The sequence below is a fragment of the Otolemur garnettii genome, unplaced genomic scaffold (genome assembly GCF_000181295.1).
Source record: "Otolemur garnettii isolate 467f Iridium unplaced genomic scaffold, OtoGar3 scaffold00108, whole genome shotgun sequence".
In the NCBI taxonomy this organism is placed as follows: Eukaryota; Metazoa; Chordata; class Mammalia; order Primates; family Galagidae; genus Otolemur; species Otolemur garnettii.
In genome coordinates, this window is record NW_003852503.1 from 3,554,291 (window position 1) to 3,566,629 (window position 12,339).

At 40.2% G+C, this 12,339-nt stretch overlaps 1 protein-coding gene and 2 long non-coding RNA genes across 5 annotated transcripts in view; 2 read left to right on the top strand and 1 right to left on the bottom strand.

The window, feature by feature from the left end:
• The window catches only part of LOC111727479, a 24,507-nt gene extending 18,969 nt beyond the window's left edge, over nt 1-5,538 (top strand). Inside the window, exon 3 of the long non-coding RNA XR_002775034.1 lies at nt 5,403-5,538. This is a non-coding gene — a long non-coding RNA (uncharacterized LOC111727479). The remainder of the gene's footprint in view (nt 1-5,402) is intronic.
• The window catches only part of TECTA (tectorin alpha), a 147,701-nt gene that overhangs the window by 37,332 nt on the left and 98,030 nt on the right, over nt 1-12,339 (bottom strand). The gene's annotated exons all lie outside the window — the stretch shown is intronic.
• Nucleotides 6,932-12,339, top strand: part of LOC111727480 — a 6,888-nt gene continuing 1,480 nt past the window's right edge. Inside the window, exons 1-2 of the long non-coding RNA XR_002775035.1 lie at nt 6,932-7,218; nt 10,807-10,970. This is a non-coding gene — a long non-coding RNA (uncharacterized LOC111727480). The remainder of the gene's footprint in view (nt 7,219-10,806; nt 10,971-12,339) is intronic.

Below are 12,339 nucleotides of genomic sequence, written 5' to 3' on the forward strand. Positions count from 1 at the left end.
ATGGGATGTGGGACAAATTGTTAAAAATTGAGTCTGTCCTGCCAAAAGCGGGACATCTGGTCACCGTAGGCAGAGAGGAATTACCTAAATGATCTAATTCTCTCTCATATTTGGTTTTAGAAATACCAAACAGGCTGGGTCCAGTGACTCATCTCTGTAATCCCAGCACTCTGGGGGCCAAGCCAGAAGGATCACTTGCGCTCAGGAGTATAAGACCAGCCTGGGTAAGAGACCCAGTCTTAGGTGGGCGTGGTGGTGGGCACCTGTAGTTTCAGCTACTTGGGAGGATGAGGCAGAAGGCTTGAGAACCTAGGAGTTTGAGGTTACTGTGAGCTAGGCTGATAGCACAGCACTCTAGCCTGGGCAACTGAGTAAGACTCTGTCTTAAAAAAAGGAAAAAAAAATAGAAATATAGAACAAATCAGGCTGTTGTTAAGAGTTGAAGGTAGAAGAATATGAGACAAGTATAGAAAACATTTAATAGTGCTCTCAAGAACTTCTCACTGCTAACTAGGTGAGGCTGAACTAAACTGCAGATCATCAGTGGCAGAAAGACCAAGCAGAAGGGAAGGGATGGGAGGATAGACACAGGTTCAAGTCTGGCAGCCAAAAGTAATAGAAGTATAAAGTAAAGGGAGATAGTTGTCGACCACACTCAATTCTTCAAACAGTGCCTGTTACATAAAATCCAGCTCGCTACATAATCTGGTCCCTTGAGGATCTAGTCACATCTCCAGGTTCATCTCCTGCATACCTCTATTTCATCTCTCAAGTCCAGCTACCCAAACAACTTGTGTGTGTCCAATCACGCTTTTTGCTGGCTATTCATATACTGCCTCTTGGCTCCCGATTCCTCCTTTTGCCTGAACTGGTGAGTACACCATGCTGTCCCTTACTGGGTGCATTTTCACTTGCCTTGATAATTCCCTTGACTTCCCCCAATCTTGGTTCAAGAGGAACCTCCTCTAAGAAGCTTTCTGTGATCTCCATCAGACCGGATCCATCTGAACACAACTCCACTGGGCCTCTCTTGACGATAATAGCTTTATAACAAGAGAGTTTGGAGTTCTAAAAAACAAGCAGATACAGAATGAGCAGAAAACAGAAGAGAGGATCAAGCAACAGCTGTTGCAAGCACAGCCTCAGAAGCCAAGGTGATACCAGCTCCAAAAAATGCCAGGGGACTGTGCTGTCTGAGAGAGGGAGGCAGACACTTGGGTTACACTCATTCACATATCCTTGTTTACCTCCTGGGTTTTTGATGCAGTTATATTTTAAGATATTGTTTAAGATACATATAGATGTATTATGGAAAGTCTGAAATGAACAGACCTTTTATCCATTTGTAACTTGGGCAAAAACGAATCTGTTTCTAAGCTAATGGGAATGGCACACTAGAATAGCAATCTGCATTATAAATGGTTCTTGAGGCAACCATCTGTACTACACAAATAAATTTGCCTCTGCTAATTTGCCTCTGCAAGGCAACACTCTCCCTGAGTCCTACAGAGAATCCAGATGCAAATTTGCCTGGCTCACTGCCTTTGCTTTATCCATTTGGCTCACCAGTCTGTAAGCAAATTTATATATGAAATTCAAAAGCTGGCACAAGACTGTAGTGTGAGGTGAAAAAATAATAACAGTAATTTGTATGTCTATAACTAGGATGTTTGTACTAACTGATCAGATCATTTCAAAAATACACCCTCATTCATTTCTACTATAATATCAAAAACCTGGGAAGTATAAACAAATTATTTCAAAACCATGATTTTGTAAGGAAGAGCACCAGCAGTCTACACTAGTTAAAACCAGACATGAGTATTATGATTTCTAAGTCCCAAATAGTTTTGTTAATTAAGAAACTTGGTTTTTCACCAGCTGATTGTTTGAGATCATATCAGTTTTTCTATCTTCATCTACTGTGCCTGAGATCTACCAAACAATGAACCTGAGGATAGAAATAAATGAAATTATAAGATACAAATGTTGTAATACAAGAAACTTATGGCTTGATTATTCTTGACCATAACTTTGCGCCTCTTCTAAAAATGACACATTTTTTAGCATGCTTTAAAACATGTGTTATCACAGATTTAATATGGGTTAATTGCAAAAACTTAAAAATATAGAAAAGTAAAAGGAAATAAATGAGGCCATCTGCAATCTTAACACTCAAGAATAACTACTGTTAATAATTTGGTATATTTTTCTTTTGGTGTTTTTAAATGTTCCTATTAATTATAAATTTTTATAGTTCATATATATTTTGATATGATAAAAAAGATACATAATTGATAATTTGATATGATAGAAATGATACATAATTTCAATTGTCTGAAATGACGGAATATTCTTTATAAACTTCATTTTGATGATGCATAGTTATTTATTACATGCAACCATTGAATCCTTTTCACACACATCTGATTTTGACCTTTTTCCCATTGCTCTCAAGTTTAAGTGCAAACTTGGCATGGCCAAGACTATTCTTAAACTTTCCCCTGCATTATCTCTTGCCTTTTTCCTCCTTTGCATTCTGTATTCAATTAATTTCCATGCATCATGTTTTCTTTAACCTACTGGATTCTGCACATGCTGGTCATTCTAAGACATTTTACTGCTCCCCTCTCTCCATCCTTTCCATTTCCCTCTTCTGATTCCGCTCTATTTTTCTAATTAACACCTACTCATCTTTGGTGGAGGGAGAGTGTATAGATAGGAAAACAGAAAAAAGGCCTAGAATTAAGTCCTGGGTATTTCAATTATTAAAAGGATATTAAAAAGAAAGAGACTGAGAAACACTAAAGAGGAAAACCAAGGGAATATCACATCACAGAAAACAAGTAAACAAAAATGCCAAAATTCATAGATCAATGAATCAGAATGCAGCCCAGATTTAGACCCAGGCCCATATGTCATCAGTTGATTTTGAACACAGCAGTCAAGGTAATTAAGTGAAGTACAGATTTAGTCTTTTTAACAAACAGTGTTGGAACAACTAGATACCCATCCCTACCTCACACCATACACAAAATTGAATTCAAATTATATCATAGACTAAAATGTAAGTGTATAAACTACAACACTTACAGAAGAAAAAACAGAATAAAGTCCTTGAGATTTTGTAGTAGGCAAAGAATTCTTAGGACACAAAATTATGAACTGTGAGAGAAAAAATAAATACAATGATCTTTATCAAATTAAAATCTTCTGTTTCTTGGAGAACACTATTAAGAAAATGAAAAGGGAAATCATAAAGCAGGAAGAAAAAACTTACAATATATGTATCTGACAAAGAATTTATCTAAAATGGAGAGAGATCTCTTGCATCTCAATAAGAAAATAAGCAACCCATAAAAAATAACAAAAGATTTGAACAACACTTCACAAAAGAAGGTACACAAAGGGCCAATGAACACATGAAAAGATATTCAACATCATTAGTCATTAGGGATGTGCAAATTATAACCACAATGAGATACCACTTCTTATCCATTAGAATGACTAAAAGAAAAAGACTGATAATGCCAAGTGTTGGTGAAGCTGTGGAGCAGCTAGAACTCTCATCATTGCTAGTGAGAATGTAAAATGGTACAATCACTCTAGAAACAGCTTGGTAGCTCTTATAAATTTAAACATATGCTTACTTTATAATACAGCAATTTAAATCCTGAGAATTTATCCAAGTGTCCATGCATATATTTTCACACTAAAACTGATCTTAAAATGTTTAAAGTATAAAAAGACTGATTATGTCTAAAACAGCTTAATTTACAGGATGTTCCAAAATGGACATCCCAAATATCTATCAACAGATAAATGAATAAACAAATTGTGGTCAAAATTGTGTAAATTGTGGTCTACCCCTACAACATCCATACTACTCACCAATTAAAAGGAATGAACTACTGATATACCCCAAAACATGAATAAATCTCAAAAACATTATGTTGAGTAAAAAAACAAGTAAAAGGGTTTATAAAATATGATTCTGTTAATATGAAACTCTAAAGAAAAGCCTAAAATCTAATAATAGAAAAGATACCAGTGGTTCTCTAGGATTATTTGGGGGATTGATTGGAAGGGGCCCAGGATGACTTTGGGGATAAGGAAAATTTTCTATACATTGATTGTGGCGAGGGTCATTATGGAGATGTATACACTTGCCAAAATTAATCAAACTGTATTTTATTGTCTGTAAATTATAAGTCAATAAACGAATTGTGTCAAATGTTATTGAGAAGTTAGGTAAGTCAAGGACATAGAAGGCCCTATTGGAGATGGTAATATTGCCCGTCATAAAGACTGCATTAGGAATGGTTTGGATGGAAGGATAAAGACCAAAGCCTAACTGAAATGGGTTAAAGAAAGAATGGGAATTGAGGAAGTGGAAATACACAATTCTTTTAGGGACTTTTTCCCTGAAGGGAAGCAAAGAAATAGGGTGGAGAGGCATGTAGAGCCTACAAAAGTCATGAGACAGACTGTGTTATGGTCCATTATTTCACTTTCAAGAAATACAATCTACAGTGTCCTTTCTGATTCACCTGTGCAAGTTTTTCCTTGCTCAGCTTGTCAGTGTTTCTGAGAGGGCTTCATTTGTTTCCATTCGTGTGGATTTCACATTTCTTCATTTTTGTGTATCTCAAAACTTCTGTAATGACTCACACAGTAAGGCATATCTTTATTCTAATGGAAATGATCTACTCAAGAGAGTGAGATTGATGATGCAAGGAGCAATAGGAAGTATTGCAAGAGAAAATTGTAGAGAAAGAAGAAGAATTGCAAAGAGGGTCTGGGATATGGAGCAGGAATGCACTGCCCACTCCAGCAGGAGAGAAGGTGGAGGAGGTGGGTGGTGCAGGTGCACACAGGTTGGTAGATGTGGTGAAGGAGAAGATTGAAAAATGGCTTATCTGATTCCTGTTTTTGTTTTTTTTTTTCAGTGAATTAACGATGAGTCAGGTAGCAGGTGCTAGAACAGTGGTTCTCAACCTTCCTGATGCCGTAGCCCTTTAATACAATTCCCATGGGTCTCGACCCACAGGTTGAGAACCACTGTGCTAGAGGCTCAAGGGGAGAGATTAAGTTGGGAAATAATTGGTTTAGGGAGAGGGAGAGTAAATTCATTGGAAGATATGTTAGGGTTGTCTGGTTGACATGACCGCTATTATCATTTGAACACACCTTCCAAAATCATGTTAACACTTAATCCCCAGTGTGGCCTTATGGAGAGGAGGGGCCTTTAAGAGGTGATTGGATCTTACGGGCTCCTCCCTCATGAATAGATTAATGCATTCACAGAGGCATGGGTTATCAGGGGTTATCCCGGGTGGCTTTACAAGAAGAGGAAGAGAGACTCGAGTGAGCACATTTTAACAGCTCCGTTTCCTCCCCAGGTGTCACCTTACACCACCTCGGAACTCTTCAGAGTCCCTTCCGCAAGACGGCTCTCACCAGATGTGGTCCCTCAACCTTGGACTTCTCAGCATCCAGAAATAAGTACCTTTTCTTCATAAATTACCCAGTTTCAATCATTACGTTATAAGAAACAGAAAATGGACTCAGATAACTGCTCATTTGAGTTTTGTGGTCATTCATTCCAAGAAAAACCAATAGGGACAGGATATGGTTTTCTCTAGCAATGTTCAGCTTCCAGGTCCCAGGCATGTAGCGCCCAGAACTTTACTTTTAACCCTGGTTGACATTTTCAGGTGACTATCCAGGAAGGGCTGGCCCAAAGATGCTAGCAGGAGAGTGCTCGTGTAATGGACCCTAGAACCTGAATCAGGTGAATAAGAGAGGCGGGGACAAGAGGGATGCAATAGGCAGAGGAAACATGGTAAGGTCAACAGATGGGAGGCTCTGCCAGCATCACTGGGATGGGAGAAAGTGCATTGGAAGGCTAGGACATAGTAGTCCAAGAGTGTGATGCTTAAAGGAAGATGGTTTGAGATAGTCCTTTAGGTGATTAGGGTTTGACCATGTGAGTGACAGCTGAGATGGGGTGGAGTCAGAGACCTGAATGGCCACGGCTTTGGATAGGTGAAGTGCATGCACTTGGAATCAAGAATGATGACTGCAGTGGAGACAGAAAGGACAGCAGCAAGCCAGGGCTAGAGGCCTCCGTAAATGGGGGACCACCACCTGCGAGGGAACAGCTTTAAAATCTGATGGTTTGCTCGTCCTGTTCCTAAACACCAGTTCCCAGCTACTAATTCCCCCTTAATATAGCATTGAAAGTGGAGAAGGACGGAAAACAAAATTGATTTTATCTACGTTTTTAATGTGTCAATTTCTCCTCTCTATGTATTTTATTGATTTTCTACCTCAAATCACCTACTCATGTCTTGCCGGATTACTCAAGTTTCCAGAGGACTCTTCTGATGGGATTAGAGGTGTTTGGAAGGTTTTTCTTGATGCTTTCCTAATGCAAGGAGCCAGTGACAACACTGTGAATGGAACTGCTACTGAAGGAATTAAAATGCCATTGCCAAATCTTGTCAACCGTGCCATCTGTGTCCAAAGATCTAACTGCTTTTACCCAGTGTTATGCCAAGACCCCTCTTACCTACATGGGGCAGAATACCATCCCCAGATCCCTTATTTCTAACAGGACATCACTCAAATAAAAAAAAAAAACGCAATTATTATCAATGATAAAGACAATAATGACCATCTGTTGAATGCCCACCACGAGCCAAACACTGTACTAACTATAATACCAATACACATTTATTAAATCTTGTTATGTTCTGGCCACTTAGGTTTTGATTGTATAATCTAATCTACCCTTCACAGCAGCCCAATGAAGGGTAACAAGGTGGGGAATCTGTGGCCTTGGAGACATATGTGGCCTTCTAGGTCCTTAAGTGCAGCTTTTTGACTGTATCCAAATTTTACAGAACAAATCCTTTTATTAAAGGGGGTGCAGCAGAGAAAGATGACACTTTCTTGCCTCCTTTGGCGCTTAAAAAATAACAAGCTTGAATTCAGAAAGCTGCAGTTTCCCCACCCCTCAAAACTTCTTGGCTAAGATTTCATAGCTGTTAAAAACTGGGTACAGATGGGATTCAAAAGTCCAGCTGACTCTGAGATTAATACATTAACACAATGTTCTATTTGCCCTTGCCAGGTCCTTTAGTTCATACAAAGGTGAATGGTCCTCGTGAAGGTTGTCACCCAGCAGAAGGGAGCAGATCCTTAAACAAACAGGTAAAACACACACACACACACACACACACACACACACACGACGGGTGCTAAGATGACGCTTTGATTACAGCAGCGGAGAATAAGCGATAAACTCAAGAGACATTGTGAAGAAAACACGTTCAGTGTGTTAGCAGATTGACTCTCCGCCTAGCTGCAATAATGTCCTCTTAGTCCCTGTGTTGGCCACCAGGCCTTTCTCCTCTCTGACTCTGAATATCACTGCTAGAGTTCATCTTCCTGCAACACCTAAAAATGTGTCCTTGAGGCATGTGGCCTATCGCATGGTGTCCAAACACCTGTGGTTATCTTTTAACTCCCAGTCTCATGAAATTAGTTCTGACTCCCACTGCAGTAACACACAAGGGAATTTCTGCCCAAAATGTCCTCCTACTTGTAGTAACTGTCCTCCCTGGAGTGTCCACGGCCTTCTTTCTCCCATTGGCTTCCTGCACACAGCAGGGACAGGCCAGCAGGAGCTCCTGTGTTTGACATCGATGGCTTTTTTGCACAAAATAGGCCCAACTCTTCTCCAGTCTCCATGCTAAAAGCCCTGGGTTGGGTGCCTACCCCTGAAAAAATGAATCACAGCCAGCAGCAGGCAGTGGGAAGGTGGGTGTTTTCTATATAACCCTGACTCGAGGAACAAGATGTCCAAACCTTAAGAGAAAGGGAGAGAATGATGAAACAAGGAAGGTGGTTTGTTAAGTCTGTTAGCGCTGGTAGAATCTGAGTGAAAAGAACTACCTTATGAGTCTAAAAATTACTTTGAAATAAAATGTTTAATAATGGTGGGATTAACTTACAAGGGTACATGTGAATCTTTCTAAATGTAGAATATAATTGTCTTAACACAATAACTAAGAAAATGCCATGAAGGCTATGCTAACCAGTTTGATGAAAATATTTCAAATTGTATATAAAACCAGCATATTGTACCCCATGACTGTATTAATGCACAAAGCTATGATTTAATTAAAAAAAAGAAAAAAAATGTGTAAAATGAAGTTAAAAAATAAATATACATATGTATTTCCTCAAAAAAAATGTTTAATAAAATCTCATTTGTTTTTTACCATGACCAAAAAAAAAAGACTAAAATAAAACGTTTAAAAGATGGCTATGAGTATAATGGGTATGGAGCTATCACCAGCCACTGTTAACCTGCACGGCCATTTCATGCAGGACGCTGCTGGTCAGGCCCTGACGAGGCCGATGACCTCCGTGCTGACGTCTGGAGATTGTTCATTCACTTCCAAGGCTACTGTCATAGGTAATCTGGGGTAAAGGACTCCAAGGTACCGGTCAAGGACCCAGGACACTCTGTGCACCCAGTGAAGTGTTGACTAACTATAAATTTAGTCTAGAATAAAAATGCTTTGAAGATATGAAGAAATTCTGTAACTCTGTAACCGATGAGGGAGAGTCTGTTTGACACGTTCTACGATGAGTCATAACATCACTGATGGTGACTTTACTGTGAGAACAGAAGTAACAGAGGGAAAGAGGAGGGTGGAGCCCTTCTTTGGAGAGATACCCCTGCTGCTCTCCAGAATCACTGGCTTTTCTGGAAACAAAAGTGAAACTGTAGAATTCTCATCTGCTTCTCCACTGATTGGCTGGGGGGACAGCCAAGATGGACCCTTTCGTCCAGCAACGGAGCCTGTGTGCTCATTTCCACAGGGCACACCACAGCCACTGCCTCACCCTTGACCTCACACAGGTATCTTGGGACAAACCAGCCTTCTGAAGGTGTTCCAAGGGATGTGCGGTGACCATGACCTGATGGGGCAGGACGGCTGGACAGTGAGTGCTGGGTTTATGGAGGCTAATGTCATTTTATATCAATAGGTAGGCGATTGGAGATTTTCAACAGTGGAGTGATACTTAGAAAAAGAATTGCACGTGTAGGACAATTTGGAAAGGGAGAACGTCCAGGAAGACTTACGTAAGACTTTTCCATGCAATGGAAAAGGAAAGGAGGAATCTGAGCTACATTTTTATGGAAGAATTGGCAGAACTTGGCTGCTGGAGGTGATACCATTAATGGAAAAAAAGTGGACACTGGAGTATGGGAGTGAGAGAGGGTGAAAGAGAAAGTTGAATAGTTTTATTGTGGAAAAATTGAATTTGGGGTCACCAAAGGATGTTGAGAGGGATAAATCAAGCATTCAGTTAAGAGGTAGAGGTCCACGGTCCTGGTAAGAGATGCAGATCTGGAGATGATGATATGGAAGTGACAGATGAAACTGTGGCCACAGGGAGGATGCTGATGTAGCTGATAAAGTGAGCCAGTCAATGAGGCCTAAAAAGAGGTCACCCCTCGAAGGGAACGGTGGAGGAAGAAAAGCCAGGAAGGGGCAGCGGGAGAGAAGCAGGAGGACGGTCTCCACAGTGCTGAGGAATGGAGGACAAATGCTTGGATACTGAATTTCACAATACTGGTCCAATTGACCAGCACAGTGGCTCACACCTATAATCCTAGCACTTGGGAGGCTGAGATGGGTGAATTGTTTGAGCTCAGGAATTTGAAACCAGCTGAGCAAAAAGAGACCCTGTCTCTACTAAAAATAGAAAAATCAGTTGGGCATGTTGGCCCATGCCTGTAATCCTAGCACTCTGGGAGGCCGAGTCAGGAGGATTGCCTGAGCTCAGGAGTTCGAGACCAGCCTGAACAAAAGTGAGATACCATCTCTACTAAAAATAGAAAAACTAGCCAGGCATTGTGGTGGGCGCCAGCTACTTGGGAGGCTGAGGCAAGAGGATCAGTTGAGCCCAAGAGTTTGAGGTTGCTGTGAGCTATGCCATCACAGCACTCTACCCAGGGCACAGAGTGAGACTATGTTTCAGAACAAACAAAACAAAACAAAAACCTGTTCCAACTTTCAAACTCAAGAGAAAGAAAACAAAGCAATTTAAAAATGGGCAAAAGATCCGAATAGATCAGAGAATGTACTGTATGGCAAATAAACATATCAAAAGATACTCATTTGCACCAAATTATTCATTGCAGCTCAATTTGTAACAGCCAAGTCATGGAAGAAGCCCAAGTGCCCATCAACCCATGAATGGATTAATAAATTATGGTATATGCACGCCATGGAATACTATGCAGCCTTAAAAAAGATGGAGACTTTCCTTCTTTTATGTTTACATGGAGGGACCTAGAACATATTCTCCTAAGTATCTCAAGAATGGAGGAAAAAGTATCCAATGTACTCAGTACTTCTACGAAACTAACTCATATTTACTCACACTTTCTTAGGAAAGAGAGAACACAACTATAGCCCAGGATGAAAGAGTGAAGTGGAGTGGGAAGGGAGGGGAGGAGAGAGGTTTGAGAGACGGAGGGTAAATGGCGGGACCACACCTATGGAGCAGATTGCAAGTCAAATCTATCAAGTGTAGAACATAAATGTCTTAACACTATTATCAAGTAAATGAGGCAAAAACTATTTAAATTAGTTTGATATGAGCACATCAAATTGTATAAAAAAAAACACCTTGTACCCCACATATGCATAAATATATTCATGATCTATGTTATATCACTTGATAAAAAAAAGATACTCAATATTATTTGTCATTGAGGAATCGCAAATTGAAACAAAGGCGATACCACTGCATCCCTATGAGAACGGCTGAAATCCCAAATAAAAAGAAAACCCGACAACAGCAAATGCCCGAAGGAGCCACAGGAGCCCTCATTTACGCTTGGTGGAAACGCAAAATGGTACAGCCACTTTGGAAGACAGGTTAGTAATTTTTTACAGAGTTAAACATAGTCTTTCCATGAGTAAATTATAATCTTAAAATTAAAAAAACAAATATACACCTTGCAATGGATTTGAAGAAAATCATGGCCCAGCAGATTTCCTTTGAGTGGCCAACAAAGTATAAAAAGCAAGTACAAAAAGAACAATAAAGAAAGGGTCGCAGGTACAGGAACAGCAGCAGTGCACACTCGTGTAAGTGCCTGGATAATACACGCATTTGCAATAGTGCGACTTACGTACTGAGCGTCCATAGTCCATGCAGTTACAGCTTCATACTCCAGTACCAGCATGCTGACAGTGCCTAAAGGAAGTGACTAAAATAAAAAAGCCATAACTGCCAGGTGCAGTAATCTCAGCTACTCAGGAGGCCGAGGTGTGAAGATAGCTTGAGGATGGGAGGTTTGAGATTGACCTGGGCAATACAGTGAGACCCCATCTCAAAAAATAGGAGGACCGGGTGTGGTGGCTGATGCCTATAATCACAGGAATCTGGGAGGCCAAGGCTGGAGGATGGCTTGAGGCCAGGAATTCAAAACCAGCCTAGGCAGTGTAACAAGACCCCCCCCCCAGCTCTACAGAAAATTTAAAAATTAGCCAGGTGAGGGAGGGAGGGAGGAAGGAAGGAAAGAAGGAAGGAAGGAAGGAAAGAAGGGAGGTAGATCAGCCCCTTTCTGCTACCTCCAGTACCTACCAGACTGTTGGTTTTAACCATGACTATGAGTCTTTAGTTTTCATAGCTACCCTATAGCTAGAGATAGAAGAGGAGGATGGGCAATTAGAAGGCCATAGGCACTAATTGTTGTTAATAGTTGTTCTTGCCAGTGTGCTCACTGCTTTTATGGAGGAGAGAAGTTCTAGAGGTTCTTATTCTGCTATTTACACTGAGGTAACCCTTTTTTAAGTCTTTAAAAAAAACCAAGGTAAGTCTTTTTTAAGCTTAGGTTTTAGAAATGAAAATATACTTAAAATATAACATATATATATATTATAAAGTACGTTTTAAATACTGAGAAAGATGTTTAAATAATTGCTTACCATGTATAAAAAGAATATTGACATGGATTTTCCAATAGCCAACTATTTCACTGCACAATGGGATATTGAAGAAAAAAATGAGTTTGATTTACATCCTGATTTTGTAAGTGATCCGTGTACAGAGGAGCTGTGTGTAAATATCAGCAAGGAAGGGAGCCTGATTAATAAGTGAAGTACAGATAAGCATCCGTGTTCCCCAAGAATCATTAATAAATAGCTGAGCCGTGGCGGGCACCTGTCATCCCAGCTACTTGGGAGGTGGAGGCAAGAGAATCTCTTAAGTCCAACAGTTTGAGGTTGCTGTGAGCTGGGA